A 15,990-nucleotide genomic window follows, 5' to 3' on the forward strand; every position below is an offset into this window, starting at 1 on the left:
ACATTTCTCAATGTTATCCATTGTTGTAGCTTGGTAAATTCTATGCCTATAAAAAATTCTATTTGATGCATACATGTATATATATATATATATATATATATATATATATATATATATATATATATATATATATATATATATATATATATATATATATATATATATATATATATATATATATATATATATATATATATATATATACATGTATATATATATACATGTATATATATACATGTATATATGTATGTATGCGTCAAATAGAATTTCTTATAGGCATAGAATTTACCAAGCTACAACAATGGATAACATTGAGGAATGTAAGTTAAGAAAATATTTTAAAACTCATTACTATCACAAACCACAAGCACACAGCGAGTTTGAATTCAATAGGATAATAATCAGCCAAGTTAAAGCTTGATAAGGGGGGATAATCTCATTTAATTAGGCAAATTTACAAAGGTGTTCATATATTCCACTATTCATATATATGAATAGTGGAACTGATAACAAACCCCAAAATGCTTTTTAAATGCATTTTTATTTATATGCAATAACTTTCATTTCAGGGAAACTGATAGTTCGCAGGCGGAAAAAATAACAGAAGTTAGAGGAACAGATTCAAAAGCTCAAGAGACAGCTGGAGCAGGGAAAACGAACAATAAATAGCTACTGGCGGGCAATAAAATATGCTGTGAATTGAATATTTTAAAATTACCCCCATTTACTTTATACTGCATCCATTTCCTCATTCGAGCAGTTTGATAGCAAACTGTCAGAGTCATAAGTGATCAATGAAGCAGAAGAAGAGATGACCATGTTGCAGCATTTACAGTCATCCACTATGCTTTTAGAGCTCATCCTAGATAGCTGGCTCAAATTTTCTGCAGAGGATTGTACAATGTGCTCAGGATGGAAGTTCCGGATGCATAGCCCGTTTGCAGTTCTAGAGCTACGGCCAATTGTCCAGGCTTGAACATATTGTTGCAGCATACTTCAATAATATCAAGCGTAATTCCTTGGGCTTTGTGGACTGTCAGTGCAAACGCTAATGACAGAGGCAACTGTGACCTGCAGCCGCTAGTCATGTGACGTGAGGGGTTGAAACTACGAACAAAACAATGTGATTATAAACTAAAAAAGCTAAACAACTGAGTCACGGGGTACCATAAAGTCGTGGGCACACGATGGCCGAACCAGCATAGGTTTGGTTCGGAGGTTGTTTTACATTGTTTTGTTTTGTCCATACGCATGGAGACAGGACACTGTTTCATTGGTAGTTTTTATGTATTTGAGCTAAATATTTCTATTGTAAACAAAAAACTTTGAGCAACAAGCAAGATAACTCACTTCAAGCAATGCAGCAGAACAACAATTAAACAGAGAAATATATTACGTAAGTAATATTATGTAAGTATATTACATAAGTAATATTATGTAGTATATTACGTAACATATTATGTAAGCAATACTGAATAATAAAATGCTGCTTAGAATAAAACAATCAAAAATTTCGCTGCTAAAAGCTGCAGACCAACTATTAACTTTGTGGTATTCAAATACGGTAGCCACACCTCATGAGCAGGGCTTCTGCGTAGTATTTCCTTAGAGCCTGAGTCTTTAGCCAGATATTTTGAAATTTTCCCAGACCATCGGTTCACACAAGCAATATTATGAGCCCATGCATCAAAATTACGCGCATACAAAACGGTCTTGTCTCGATCGGAACATGGAAGAGGTCTGCATTTGGACTTCAAGAATTCCATGGTTTCTGCCGAAACTGAACCATCACTTGTCTCTCTAACAGCATTGGCTAACATCATATCCCTTGTTCTTACTATTTGCAACAGCATTCCAATTACATGAGGTTTTTGCTCAAAAAATAATTGATCAAATAACAATGTCTTCTCGTAAGAACATTTGCTTCAACAAGAATTTTGAAAAAAGCTGAATATTGGAAAGAATTTACTGTAAGTGCTGAGGTTTGACTGTATTGAAGTTTAGTGCAGAATACTGGGTTATATTATGATGTGGTCAGTAGTTGTATGCTACCTCAACTAAATTCGCTTTCTGAGGAATATAAGCAGAAATGTTTACATGCTTATATATAGGCTCGCCAATGTCTCCATTGATCAGATTGGCAATTGGAGCCAGAGGAAAGAGGTCACCAACAAATATTCTCTGCACACCTCCTAGAGGCAAGGAATTTATTTTAATATCTGGCATTATGGCAGATAATGTCAATAAAGTCTGGACCGACGTGATGCTGATTTCATCAATCAGCATCACGTCACACTCTGCCAACCTGCAAACAATTCATTCGGCTAGAGTATTTAAAAGACTAACAGCATAAGCAATTATGTGTGGCTTGTCCAACCAAATCAACTTTAATGACGCAACCAATGACATGTTGTGAGTCACAATGCCTATTAGATGTAGAAACATTTACCAATTAATTTATGTATACAATTAATTGAGTTCTAGGGCTAAAGTTGATAGCCTTGAGAAACAAATGAGAGTGAAGTGTTATAAATTGGCTCCTAATTACATTTTGAGAAATACAAACTCTGCCCTGCAGATCATTACGCATTTTTTGCATGTTTATATGCATCTGGCGTTTATCTTTCTGTTGCAAATAATTTGGTTAATGTGGTAGTCTTCTTAACACGCGAATATCCAGTTTATTTTAACAATTTCACATATATGAAGATTGTTTTAAAACACTCATGGTAGAGCCTATGCTATCCATCGTTGTTTTGACGTCATCACCCTGTTTGCACACGCGCTTGTTCACGAAAACGCCGCCATATTTGTAGAAAACGATTGTCATTCTCTTATTTAATAGTATTTTTTGTGTTGTTTTCACACTATAATAAAAAATTGCAAACAAAATAACCGTTTTCAAAAATCCATTGCAGAAGCTTGGTGTTTTTAACGATAAAAGTTGTCTATAAGGATGGCCGACAACGATAGAATGACGTCACAAAAAAATGAAGGATAGGGTCGTTCATAAGGCCAAGTTGTAAGGCTAGCTACCATGTACAACTACATAGTCCAATTTTGCGTTCAGGTACAATTAAATCAAGATGATCTACAGATTAGGACATGGATCCATGAAATCTCATTTTAACCATAAAAGCACTCAAATTTTCATATAGAACACATAAATTTTTGCAAAACTGAGAAAAATTTTTGCATCTTCTGATGCTATTGTTGTTAAAAAAAATTTTTAATATGAAAAAGTAGCACGAAATTGCGGTTTGAATAAAACTCGTGTTTCACCAATATATTCAACTACTAAGGGTATCATTTAAACGCATAAATGTTGAAACACTAATCAGCAATTAAAACATTGTCCTTTGTATAGAATACAATGAAGTAGAATTGCCCTACTCCTAGTACAGAACATAGGCCCTTTGAGTATATTGTGCAATCTCGAGTGAGGAACATAGACCCAAGCAAGTAAAATATGCTCATTATGATGTGAGGAATATAGGCCCTTTGTGTATATTGCACAATATTGAGTGAGGAACATAGACCCAAGCAAGTAAAATATGCTCGTTATGATGTGAGGAATATAGGCCCTTTGTGTATATTGCGCAATCTCAAGTGAGGAACATAGGCCCAAGCAAGTAAAATATGCTCGTTATGATGTGAGGAATATAGGCCCTTTGTGTATATTGCACAATCTCAAGTGTGGAACATAGGCCCAAGCAAGTAAAATATGCTCATTATGATGTGAGGAACATAGGCCCTTTGAATATATTGCGCAATCTCAAGTGTGGAACATAGGCCCAAGCAAGTAAAATATGCTCGTTATGAGGTGAGGAATATAGGCCCTTTGTGTATATTGCGCAATATTGAGTGAGGAACATAGACCCAAGCAAGTAAAATATGCTCATTATGATGTGAGGAACATAGGCCCTTTGAATATATTGCGCAATCTCAAGTGTGGAACATAGGCCCAAGCAAGTAAAATATGCTCGTTATGATGTGAGGAATATAGGCCCTTTGTGCATATTGCGCAATCTCGAGTGAGGAACATAGACCCAAGCAAGTAAAATATGCTCATTATGATGTGAGGAACATAGGCCCTTTGAATATATTGCGCAATCTCAAGTGTGGAACATAGGCCCAAGCAAGTAAAATATGCTCATTATGATGTGAGGAACATAGGCCCTTTGAATATATTGCGCAATCTCAAGTGTGGAACATAGGCCCAAGCAAGTAAAATATGCTCGTTATGAGGTGAGGAATATAGGCCCTTTGTGTATATTGCGCAATATTGAGTGAGGAACATAGACCCAAGCAAGTAAAATATGCTCATTATGATGTGAGGAACATAGGCCCTTTGAATATATTGCGCAATCTCAAGTGTGGAACATAGGCCCAAGCAAGTAAAATATGCTCGTTATGATGTGAGGAATATAGGCCCTTTGTGCATATTGCGCAATCTCGAGTGAGGAACATAGACCCAAGCAAGTAAAATATGCTCATTATGATGTGAGGAACATAGGCCCTTTGAATATATTGCGCAATCTCAAGTGTGGAACATAGGCCCAAGCAAGTAAAATATGCTCGTTATGATGTGAGGAATATAGGCCCTTTGTGTATATTGCGCAATATTGAGTGAGGAACATAGACCCAAGCAAGTAAAATATGCTCATTATGATGTGAGGAACATAGGCCCTTTGAATATATTGCGCAATATTGAGTGAGGAACATAGACCCAAGCAAGTAAAATATGCTCGTTATGATGTGAGGAACATAGGCCCTTTGAATATATTGCGCAATCTCAAGTGAGGAACATAGACCCAAGCAAGTAAAATATGCTCGTTATGATGTGAGGAATATAGGCCCTTTGAATATATTGCTCAATCTCAAGTGAGGAACATAGGCCCAAGCAAGTAAAATATGCTCGTTCTGATGTGAGGAATATAGGCCCTTTGAATATATTGCGCAATCTCAAGTGAGGAACATAGACCCAAGCAAGTAAAATATGCTCGTTATGATGTGAGGAATATAGGCCCTTTGTGTATATTGTGCAATCTCAAGTGAGGAACATAGACCCAAGCAAGTAAAATATGCTCATTATGATGTGAGGAATATAGGCCCTTTGTGTATATTGCGCAATCTCAAGTGAGGAACATAGGCCCAAGCAAGTAAAATATGCTCGTTATGATGTGAGGAATATAGGCCCTTTGTGTATATTGCGCAATTTCAAGTGAGGAACATAGGCCCAAGCAAGTGAAATATGCTCGTTATGATGTGAGGAATATAGGCCCTTTGTGTATATTGTGCAATCTCAAGTGAGGAACATAGACCCAAGCAAGTAAAATATGCTCATTATGATGTGAGGAATATAGGCCCTTTGTGTATATTGCGCAATCTCAAGTGAGGAACATAGGCCCAAGCAAGTAAAATATGCTCGTTATGATGTGAGGAATATAGGCCCTTTGTGTATATTGCGCAATTTCAAGTGAGGAACATAGGCCCAAGCAAGTGAAATATGCTCGTTATGATGTGAGGAATATAGGCCCTTTGAATATATTGCGCAATCTCGAGTGAGGAACATAGACCCAAGCAAGTAAAATATGCTCGTTATGATGTGAGGAATATAGGCCCTTTGTGCATATTGCGCAATCTCGAGTGAGGAACATAGACCCAAACAAGTAAAATATGCTCATTATGATGTGAGGAACATAGGCCCCTTGATTATATTGCGCAATACGAAGCGAGGAACATAGGCCGAAGCGAGTGTATTGTACAATATCGAGTGAGGCCCTTTGACTATATTGCGCAATATGAAATGAAAATATAGGCCGTCATGGTTATTTTTATAAAATAATTGAGTGAGAAACATGGTCCTCATGATGATTTTTATACTATTACTGTGTGAGAAACTTAGGCTTCAATCATTATATTTATATTATTATCGAGTGAGAAATATAGGTCCTCATGATTATATTTGTAGTTAGTTAATCTTCATTGAAATAATATTGATATCAAATATAATATTATTTGCGCTTCTATTTGCAGGCAAAAATAAATATCTTCAATTATATTTCATGAGAAGGAAACTCCCCATCTGTAGGTGAGATTGTCAGATGTAAATAACGAAACGGTTATGTAGAGAGGGTAATTACAAGTAGCAAAATAAAATCATACTGGCAGCAAACAGAAATTGATTCACGGCAAGACTTATATGCAGTGTTTATATACAAGACAATACAGAATATATTGTAATTATAAATTTAATCACATTATCTTAAATAAAATAATTACAAATATATAATTATATTTATAATATTTTTGAGTGAGAAACATATACCTTACTGAGTGCATTGCAAAATATTATGTGATGAACATCAGCCCTTGCGAGTATACTGCGCAATATTGAATGAGGAGCATAGGCCTCCATGATTTTATATATGTTATTATTCAGTGAGGAAGATATGCTTTGATGATTTCATTAACAATCAACGAGTAATATACGTTTTTTGATTATATTTACAAAATCAAATAATCAGAAAACAGGCTTTAGTTTTTTTTAATTTAATTATAATACAATCGCTTGGACAACTTATACAGTACGCATTCCTACATAAACTTGTTTATTGTATTCTTGCGTGAGAAACATCGGCAGAGCTAATGTGCTGAGACGAATCATCAGTCACTTTTACGTCCGCAACGTCTAGACAGCAATAAATTTACTGATTGAGCCGTAGCGATTTGCGGAACATAGGGCCTTGCGGAACATAGGGCCTGCGGAACATAGGGCTGTCCCCGAATAATAGACAGCTACAAATTTTTGCTACGTCTATTTTTACCATTGCCTTTTCCAAGCGGATTTAATTGTGATCGCGATAAATTTATGCAACAGGCGCGTACTAATTGTCATCGAACTTAAACCCCTAGAATGGCCAAGGTCATCCACGAGTACGACATTCCGCCCCGCACCATGTTGGGTTACGCGTGAGAGTAAATTTCATTGTGTTCAATTTGAGAAAGAAATATATTTTCAGATTTAACAGCAATGGAAGATCACAAATACACCGCTAAATCAAAGAGACAGACTACTGAGATTACTATTAATAACTTATATAAGAGATAGATGGATGTAGATGCACAGTGCTATTCCATCAACTGCAAAAACCTCAGGGATCAATGATATACACTCCCCCATGGGGGCTGTATATCATTGCAGGGATGGACTTTCAAAGGAAAGGGCATAACATTTCACATGTGAGTCACTTCTACTACTAGTTGTATTTCTAAAGTCAACAACTAATAGTTGTGCTACTACAAGTTAGTACTGCCACTGGTTAGTTCTACTACACTAGTCACTGGGTGAGTGAGAGTCGATCAGTGTCACTACTGATGGTACCAGCGTGACTGTTTGTTGTGGGCATACCTCCCTACTCACACGCATTGGGCGTAAGACTCACGCAATTGCCCCATGCCTCACGCACCTCACGCCCGTGTCATGCAATTGCCCCTTTTACCCAGCAAACCTGTCTTTTTGCCCCAATCTTCAACTAGTAACCATATACTTACTACTAATAAACACCTATTATATAATACTACATATACTACTACTTTATACTACTATATAAACCTATTTGTGGTAATCTCATCTATCAATAACCTCCACAACATGTAGTTTCCATAAGGAGTTATAGGTATTATCTTTCGCTGTGGTGTTTTTAGACGCTATGAAAATTTACCCCACTTAACAAATCCTTGCGTTTTCATTGCCCCCAAAATAGACTATCACTCCTTTCTCCACTCCAGGATTGGCAGGTCTGGTTGTGGGTGATTAGATGAATTTATCAGCTAGTGAGTGAACTTTTTCCTCCTTCAGAAAAAAGGTTTTTTATTATTTAAATTTGAAATTTTTATTATATTAAGATTTAGGAACTACAAACCGTCGCGTTATTTCTAAATAAATATTTGAAAAAAATGTTTGTAGCGCCTGTAATATTATTTATTGTTGTACCTGGATATAGCTAGCTAGCAGTAAGGAGGTAAGAGCAATAACACTATTGTTATTACTACTGTTGCTAATTAATTACTACAGTTTGATTTTAATTTTTAGATTTCCAAACAAAGTAACTGAGAACTCTCATTATTTACAATGTTATCGCAACTGCAGAAGAGTGAATAAGCCTGGTCCTTGGGCACTTGTCTACAACGAACATTTCAATTATTCATGTTTTGACAGAACAGGCCAAAATGTGCAACTAAAACCAGATGTTGTGCCCACACTGTTTACACTGCCAAGTCATTTAAAGGTTTATTTTTTTACTGTTGAATGGTGCTTTTCAGTGATTAAATTCAAAACAATTTGTCAGGCACAGTGCTGCTAGGTTGTTCAACTTAAAGGTTGACTTGCAACAAAATTCACATTACAGTTATTTGATATCAAAAGATTCACCATGGCTTACTCTGTTGTGTTGTAGGTGCAAAATATGTGGAAATGTGATTACAAGCTCTTAAAAGCTCAAAAACGAACAGTTAATCGCAGCCACACGAGACCGCCGTAGTTTGGATTCTCTTTCCAAAACGGCTCAAATGTGACGTAGTTGTGGTAGATGCTTTCTGTTTACACTTTCATGCAACCTTATTCGTCGAAATATTTTCACAAATATACTTAACGCATTCAATAAAACCATTTCTATTGTTCTTACGCGTCTATTTTATCGTCATTGTAATACTGTCACTTTTAGCAGTGATATCTTATAACTTACCGTAAAAACTCGTTTAATTTTTCAACCTTAGCTCGAAGGAGTACGTATCATTGTCTGATAATCATGATGAGCTTGCTGGTCACCTGTGATAATCGAAAAGTGCTGCAGAAATTAATTGCGAAGTATTGGGTCACATGGTCAGATTACGACTTGACGATTAGACCAAGCCGAAACGAAACTGTAAAGTAGCGAGCATCTATATTTGATACGAAGTCTTCGGTAAAACCCGAAGTGTTTGTTATAAACTAGTGCTACAATAAGTTTTGGATTGAGCTTTTTATTAGCCTTTCAATTCACGTGAAAACATCACGTGATAAGACAATAACCAAACTGTAATGACTACGTCAGAGAAATAAACAGATTCCAATCTACAGCGGGTTTTCGTTTTTGAGCTTTTAAAAGCTTGTCATCACATTTCCACATATTTGGCACCTACAAACACAAGAGAGTAAGACATGGTGAATCTTTTGATACCGAATAACTGTAATGTGAATTTTGTTGCAAAACAATCTATTCAAGATAGATTTAAGTAAATACATAATATAAAAATGTTGCTACATTTTTGTAATACATTAATTAATATGGGAAAAAGTTTGTAAGTTCAAAAGTTCACAGCTGTATTGTTGTATCTTTAAAGTACTATGTTTATGTGAATAAGACATTCATTTTTGTTGATTTTATGTAATTGTTATTATTGTTGCTTTTGTTTAGGTGGCTGTAATAATAATCCTATTAATACTGAGTTTAAAGGTTGACTTGCAACAAAATTCACATTACAGTTATTTGGTATCAAAAGATTCACCATGTCTTACTCTGCTGTGCTTTAGGTGCCAAATATGTGGAAATGTGATTACAAGCTCTTAAAAGCTAAAAAACGAACAGTTCACCGCCGCCAGCACGAAACCGCCGTAGATCAGAATTAGTTTATTTCTCTGACGTAGTAAATCCATTTGGTGATTGTTTTGACACGTGATGTTCTTACGTGAATTGAAAGGCCAATAAAAGGCTCGATATAAAACTTCTCGTAGCACTAGTTTACAGTTTTGTTTCGGCTTGGTCTAATCGTCTAGTCATAATCTGATTATGCGACCCATACTTCCGGCCAAACAGCGCGAATAATTTCTGCAGCATTTTTTGACTATCACAGGTGACCAACAGGTTTGTCATGTTTATCAGAGAATGATATGCACTCCTTTGAGCTAAAGTTAAAAAGCTAAACGAATTTTTACGGTAGGCTTTGAGATATCAGTGCAGAAAATGACAGCATTACAATCATGATGAAATAGACACGTAAAGACAATATACCGTACAGGATGAAAATATCCGATGGATATAAAAATTCGCGATTTCGCGAGCAGTCAACTCCGCGAATTATTAAATTCCGTGAATAATTAGTTCTATTTTTTATCACAAGGGAGAATAACTACTGCATCAAATTGAAAACTAGTCGCTAGGCTAGTTTTTAATATAACTACTAAACGTAGGTGAGTTCCAAAACATTTTTAAAATCATTGCCTAGGCTTTGCGCTAACACCATTGCCAATGCATCACATTTATTTACAAAATTATTCAAGGTTGTCACAAGATAGGCAGAATGGCGTCATAGCGAAAATAGCCACTAGGCAGTACTAAACGTAGCCGAGTTCCAAAACTTCTTTAAAATCATTGCCGGGGTTCCGAGTTTTATTGCCATTGCAGCAAACTTTACAAAATTATTCAAGGTTTTTACAAATAGTTCGGCATGGCTTCATCATCGCAAAACAGCTCTCCTAGTCTTTATACATTGAAATCAACTCCATCAATCTCGAATACCGAAGTTGAGGACGATCATGATTCTGATCTGGACATTATGGTATGTATTTGATGTGCTGTGCAGATACGTTTTTCCATTATTAACTGCATTAGTTAATTATTTTGTTTAAAAACTGATCGCTTTCATTAAATACTTCACCTATTGTTTTTGTACTTCCTTGACACTTCTTAAGATTTTTTTCTTTTTTGTGTTTACTGCAGATTGAGAATAAAACAACCTACTCCGATTACGAAAACTAGAGACGAGTAGTAATATTCATCAAGGCAGGAATATTGGCAGAGAAGCAACCAGTCAACCTAGACCCCTTCATTGACAACAACTCCTTGATATCGCTGCAGCAAACATGATTAAATTATATATTTTATTTCATGTATAGATATATTATAATTTATTACAAACTTGAGTGTACAAATAAAATTTTACAAACGATGAATGGAGTAAATATAAACAGTTTAGTCTATATTGCAGTTGTCTAGAGCAAAAAAATTAAACTGATACTCTTGATAAGTGAATACTAGCGTGTAATGGCGCTCTCTGACTAGTTATTTTGGTAATAGCAGCTCTACATCGCTGTTACTGTCTTGGGTAGATGTTAAAGACGATTCTCTTGCTACTACATGGCTGGTAAGGAAGTTATCATCAGAACTCTCCTCGTAGCTTACTATTGCAAAGTTCTGCCGGCTGGCCAAAGATTTGTGCTCGTAAAGGCGTTTTTGCTCTTTTTTTTAAATCAGATATATTCTCCTCGTAAGTAGCTGCGGTCACTTCTATCTGAATTTCCAGACTTCCCTGAATGATTCGTGATCTTCTAAAAATGACATACACCACCCTTGCAATCTTTGTTCTTCCGTGTATGATGAAAAATCTCTCTCTCACACTAAAACAAATAATGAATTGGTAGGGATGGAAAACATGAATATTGCGTTTTACCGAAGAACCAAAGTAAGATTCAACTAATTTAGTAAATGTGAAAAACTCATTACTTACCACAAATTGTTGGTTCATCAAAGGCCTCCAAATCTGTGAATATTCGTGAAAACTTCTGAACGCAACAATGAATTTATAGCTTAGTACGATCCACCCGTAGTTGTAAGCTAAATAGAAAATGGAACGCGCAATGCGCGCAGCCGCGCATGCGTAGTGTTAACTCTATGGCTAGACGTAATAGAGTTAACTTTTCCTAGAGAGTGGCAGTTTTCAGCCGCGAATAAATTCATCCGCGAATATGCATGAAAAGACAATTTTCGCGAAATATAACTCCGCGAATAAATTCATCCTGTACGGTACATGGTTTTACTGAAAGCGTGAAGTATATTTGTGAAAATATTTCGACGAATGAGGTTGCATGAAAGTGTAAACAGAAGCCATCTTGTTCATCTACGTCCCATTTGAGCCGTTTTGGAAAGAGATTCTAATCTACGGCTGTTTTGTGATGGCGGCGATTAACTGTTAGTTTTTGAGCTTTTAGGAGTTTGTAATCACATTTCCACATATTTTGCACCTACAACACAGCAGAGTAAGACATGGTGAATCTTTTGATACCAAATAACTGTAATGTGAATTTTGTTGCAAGCCAACCTTTAAGGCTACCTGGTATGCTATGCTGGTAAGACAGGTAATGTTACTGCTCAAAACGAGATTCTCATCATACAGGCTACTCAAAAAGTTGATCAGTTTGTGGAGCCCACAATGATTTCAGATGTCAAAATTTTTGTTATAGGTAATAGTATAGTCTATATAGTTGGTTAAATTTGCGAAAATTAACTAAAGTTAACTAACTACCGACATCTCTATACTTTACTCGAGCTACAAAACAATGGAGGATTGGTGCGTCCATCAGACGGTGTCATCAGGATCCTGCTAGGTGAAGATCGATACTTTTGTATTAATGCAAAGCCAGATCCACTCCATTGTGTGGTGTATGTTATTAGTAGTTATCTAGCCCATCTAGTGATGGGCTATACCTTGGGAAACACCCTACAGACACAGCAGATGGCATATCCAACCACTGTGTTTCATTGATGAAAAATCTCATTCAGTCGTTTTATGATCTACGACAGCATCATTATGCTAAATCGTACATTCAAACTGCAAGGTGTATCTTTGCAGCATAAGACTACTAGAGCAGTACTTTTTTAAAGACCAGTGACAATGTAATCACTGTAATATTCATCTGTAGCTGTTGTACTGCTATTTCCAATCTGATTTAGTTCTAAGAAACTCTGATGCACCTTAGCTCAGTATCCAGTGATATACAAATCTCCTTTTACACAGTTTATGTAACGTGCGCGTGTAGGCCTATAGGTTTAATCATCTGATTACACTAATTCCTGCATTTCCTTGTTTGTATTATTTTGATTGTCCTCTATTACAACTGTTTTTAATTTCTATTTAGTTGTTGCAGTAGTTTGTTCCATCTTTTACAGATACTGTATTATACATATCATACATTCATGTGCTCTTATCACTTAAAGATGTGGTTGCGTCGAATTCGAGTTGATTTTAAAAGAAAGTATTTTTTTGTCTATCAGTTGATGTGTTGTTTGTTGTGTTAGGCGATCGCATTGTCAAGATATTTGAAGATTAAAATCGAAAAAAATTGATCACGGTAAAAATGCTCAGGCCAAAAAAAATGCCCAAGCTTGCCTAAAATGATGTAACGAGTGATACTACAACCTGTCTCTATCTCTTGTATTCACATCCGCTATTGCAATAAAAGTCTAGTACTACGTGGCTCTATTGGCATATATTTTATCTTGTATTTACTTGTGTTGGCTAGAATAAAATTTTAAATCCAGCTACAGATACATTATTATCAATGTCTCAAACGCCTCAAATAAGGAAAATTAAAAACTTGTCATATTAGCTTCTTTTAAATGCTGTGTAAACATCTGAGTACCGACTATGATTCTGCAGGTCTACAGTAATTAGGTCGTCAAGTTAACTTATTTCATTGAGGCCTTTATATCAGCTAATTTTTCAGTTACTACCATCTACTATATAAACGACAATCGTTGTCTGTCTATCTATCTGTCTATCTGTCTGTCCGCTTTATAGAGTACCGTACTTTTCAGACTATTAGCCACTACTAGATATCTAGGGCGAATTAACGAGAATCTCCGGTTAGTGCGCCTCTATACATAACCTATTCATCGCTTGCCGTTTTTACACAAAAATGACGTAATAATTACAACTCATGTACTTTCTTTTAGCTTCATGACACGCGATGCTTTTTTGTCCTCGACGTATTAGGGCTGATTCGTTTTCGGCAAAACGATATCAACAATATACTCTCTCGATATTAGAATTAAGCGATTAAATTTTATTCACTCTATGAAACACGATACCGTTTTTGTGAACCTCTATTTCTGGCTTTTCTTAAGGTTCAATTGCTAAATCGCTGTTAAGGTCACTACTTTTCACTCGGACGATTGTGTTATCACGAGTAGGAGTAGCATCTAGATTCTCTCACTTTCGATAAGACAAAGACACTACAATATTTTATTTTTACATAACATATCGCCGTGCCAGTATCGTCGTATTCAGAGTTTTGATAGATAGCTGTGGGTAGAACAGTAACTTTTTTTATACACACACTTCTATGCAAGAATTTATATTATTAATTCAACATATTCACGAATTGTATTTTGTTTTCTCAGTTCGTATTAATTGTATCATTGCCGAATCATCTCATATTGTAATCGTAGCAAAACAGACTCAATTTAGCTATTACTTGCTAATTATTTCACTGTTACATCTAAACCCTTTATAATCGTTTTATTTTTAAAATTTATTTGACCTGCACGAAACATTTTTCTCATGATATGAAGTTTAAAAGTTGTTTGACAAAGTAAGTTTGAAAACCTTTCGAGTTGTTTTATGTAGAATGGCAAATGTTGTTATATGTTAAATACAAATCAATTTTCTGTTCAGTTTCTTTTAATTACCCGGAAACGCTGGGTTGTGCAACTAGATGTATTGGCTTACAAATCTTTCCTGTTAAACCTATCCAGTTAGTTTTTCGTAATTAATTTCACATTTTACAACAAACATTTGTAAGATTACTGTAAGATTTATTGTGTAAGATTGCAAGTATCAGTTATTCGCCACTTTCTTATATTTACATACATTTACATACTTTGAGAAATATATATATATAAATATATAAATTTAAATTATCTCATTACATTTATAAACTTCTTATGACTTTTGAAGTTGATAATATAAGTTTTTTAAACTTTGTTTCATCGTTGTTATTATTTCAACTTGCATTCTTTTAAACATAAATTGAGTATCGTGTTTGAAGTTTAAACATTATTCATTTTCCTATCACTGTTATTATTACTTGATTAGTTTCCAATCTTTATTATTAATATTATTCTTTTATTCAACCATTTTTGGCAGATATTGATCTAATAAAATTTCAACTACAAAATACTATGATATTCTGTCATATTTTTTAGTATCGTCGTATTCAAAGAATTGATGGATAGTTTCTGGTGGGACAGTAACCTTTTTATACCCACACATTTTTATGCAAGAATTGCTACTATTAATTCAACATATTCATGAATTTTATTTTGGTTTCTCATTTTGTATTAATTGTATCATTACCATATCATCTTTTATTGTAATTGTTGCAAAACCGACTTAGTTTAGCTATTACTTGCTAATTATTTTAAATTTACATCTAATCCCTTTTACAATTGTTTTATTTTTTTTAATTTATTAGACTGGCAGTAAACCTTATCCTCATGATATGAAGTTTGAAAGTTACAGTTGTTTGACAAAGTTTAATAAACTTTACAGTTGTTTTTATTTTCTCTCAAATTATTTATTTATTCAATTATTATTTATCTCAAAACACTTTTCTCATGATAGATTACCTATCATGTTTTCTCATGTTACCTATGTAGTTTGAATGTTAGAATGGCAAATGTTGTTATATATGTTAAATACAAATAGATTTTCTGTGCAAAGACTTTTTTTACTACTCGGGCAACGCCGGGTAGCACAGCTAGGCTTGAGGACATGGCGTCACTCGGGGATGCGCAGGAGACTTTTTTCGCCCCGTGTACAGCGAGAGTCTCCAGGCACGGCGTTCCGGATGAATGAGTTGGCGAGTGCGAGGCGATTGATTGCGAGTTCGAGGCGATTGGTTGCGAGACGATTGGTTGCGAGACGATTGGTTGCGAGTGTAAGGTTATTGATTGCAAGACGAGTGCGAGGTGATTGAGTGCGAGGCAATTAATTGCGAGGCAAGTGGGAGGTGATTGCAAGGTGAGTGCAAGGCAATCGATTGCAAGGCGATTTATTGCGAGGAGAGTGCAAGGCGATTGATTGCGAGGAGAGTGCGAGGCGATTGATTGCGAGGCGGGTGCGGGCCGATTGATTGCAAGGCGATTGATTGCGAAGCGATTGATTGCG

Source organism: Watersipora subatra, chromosome 11 (genome assembly GCF_963576615.1).
Source record: "Watersipora subatra chromosome 11, tzWatSuba1.1, whole genome shotgun sequence".
Lineage (NCBI taxonomy): Eukaryota > Metazoa > Bryozoa > Gymnolaemata > Cheilostomatida > Watersiporidae > Watersipora > Watersipora subatra.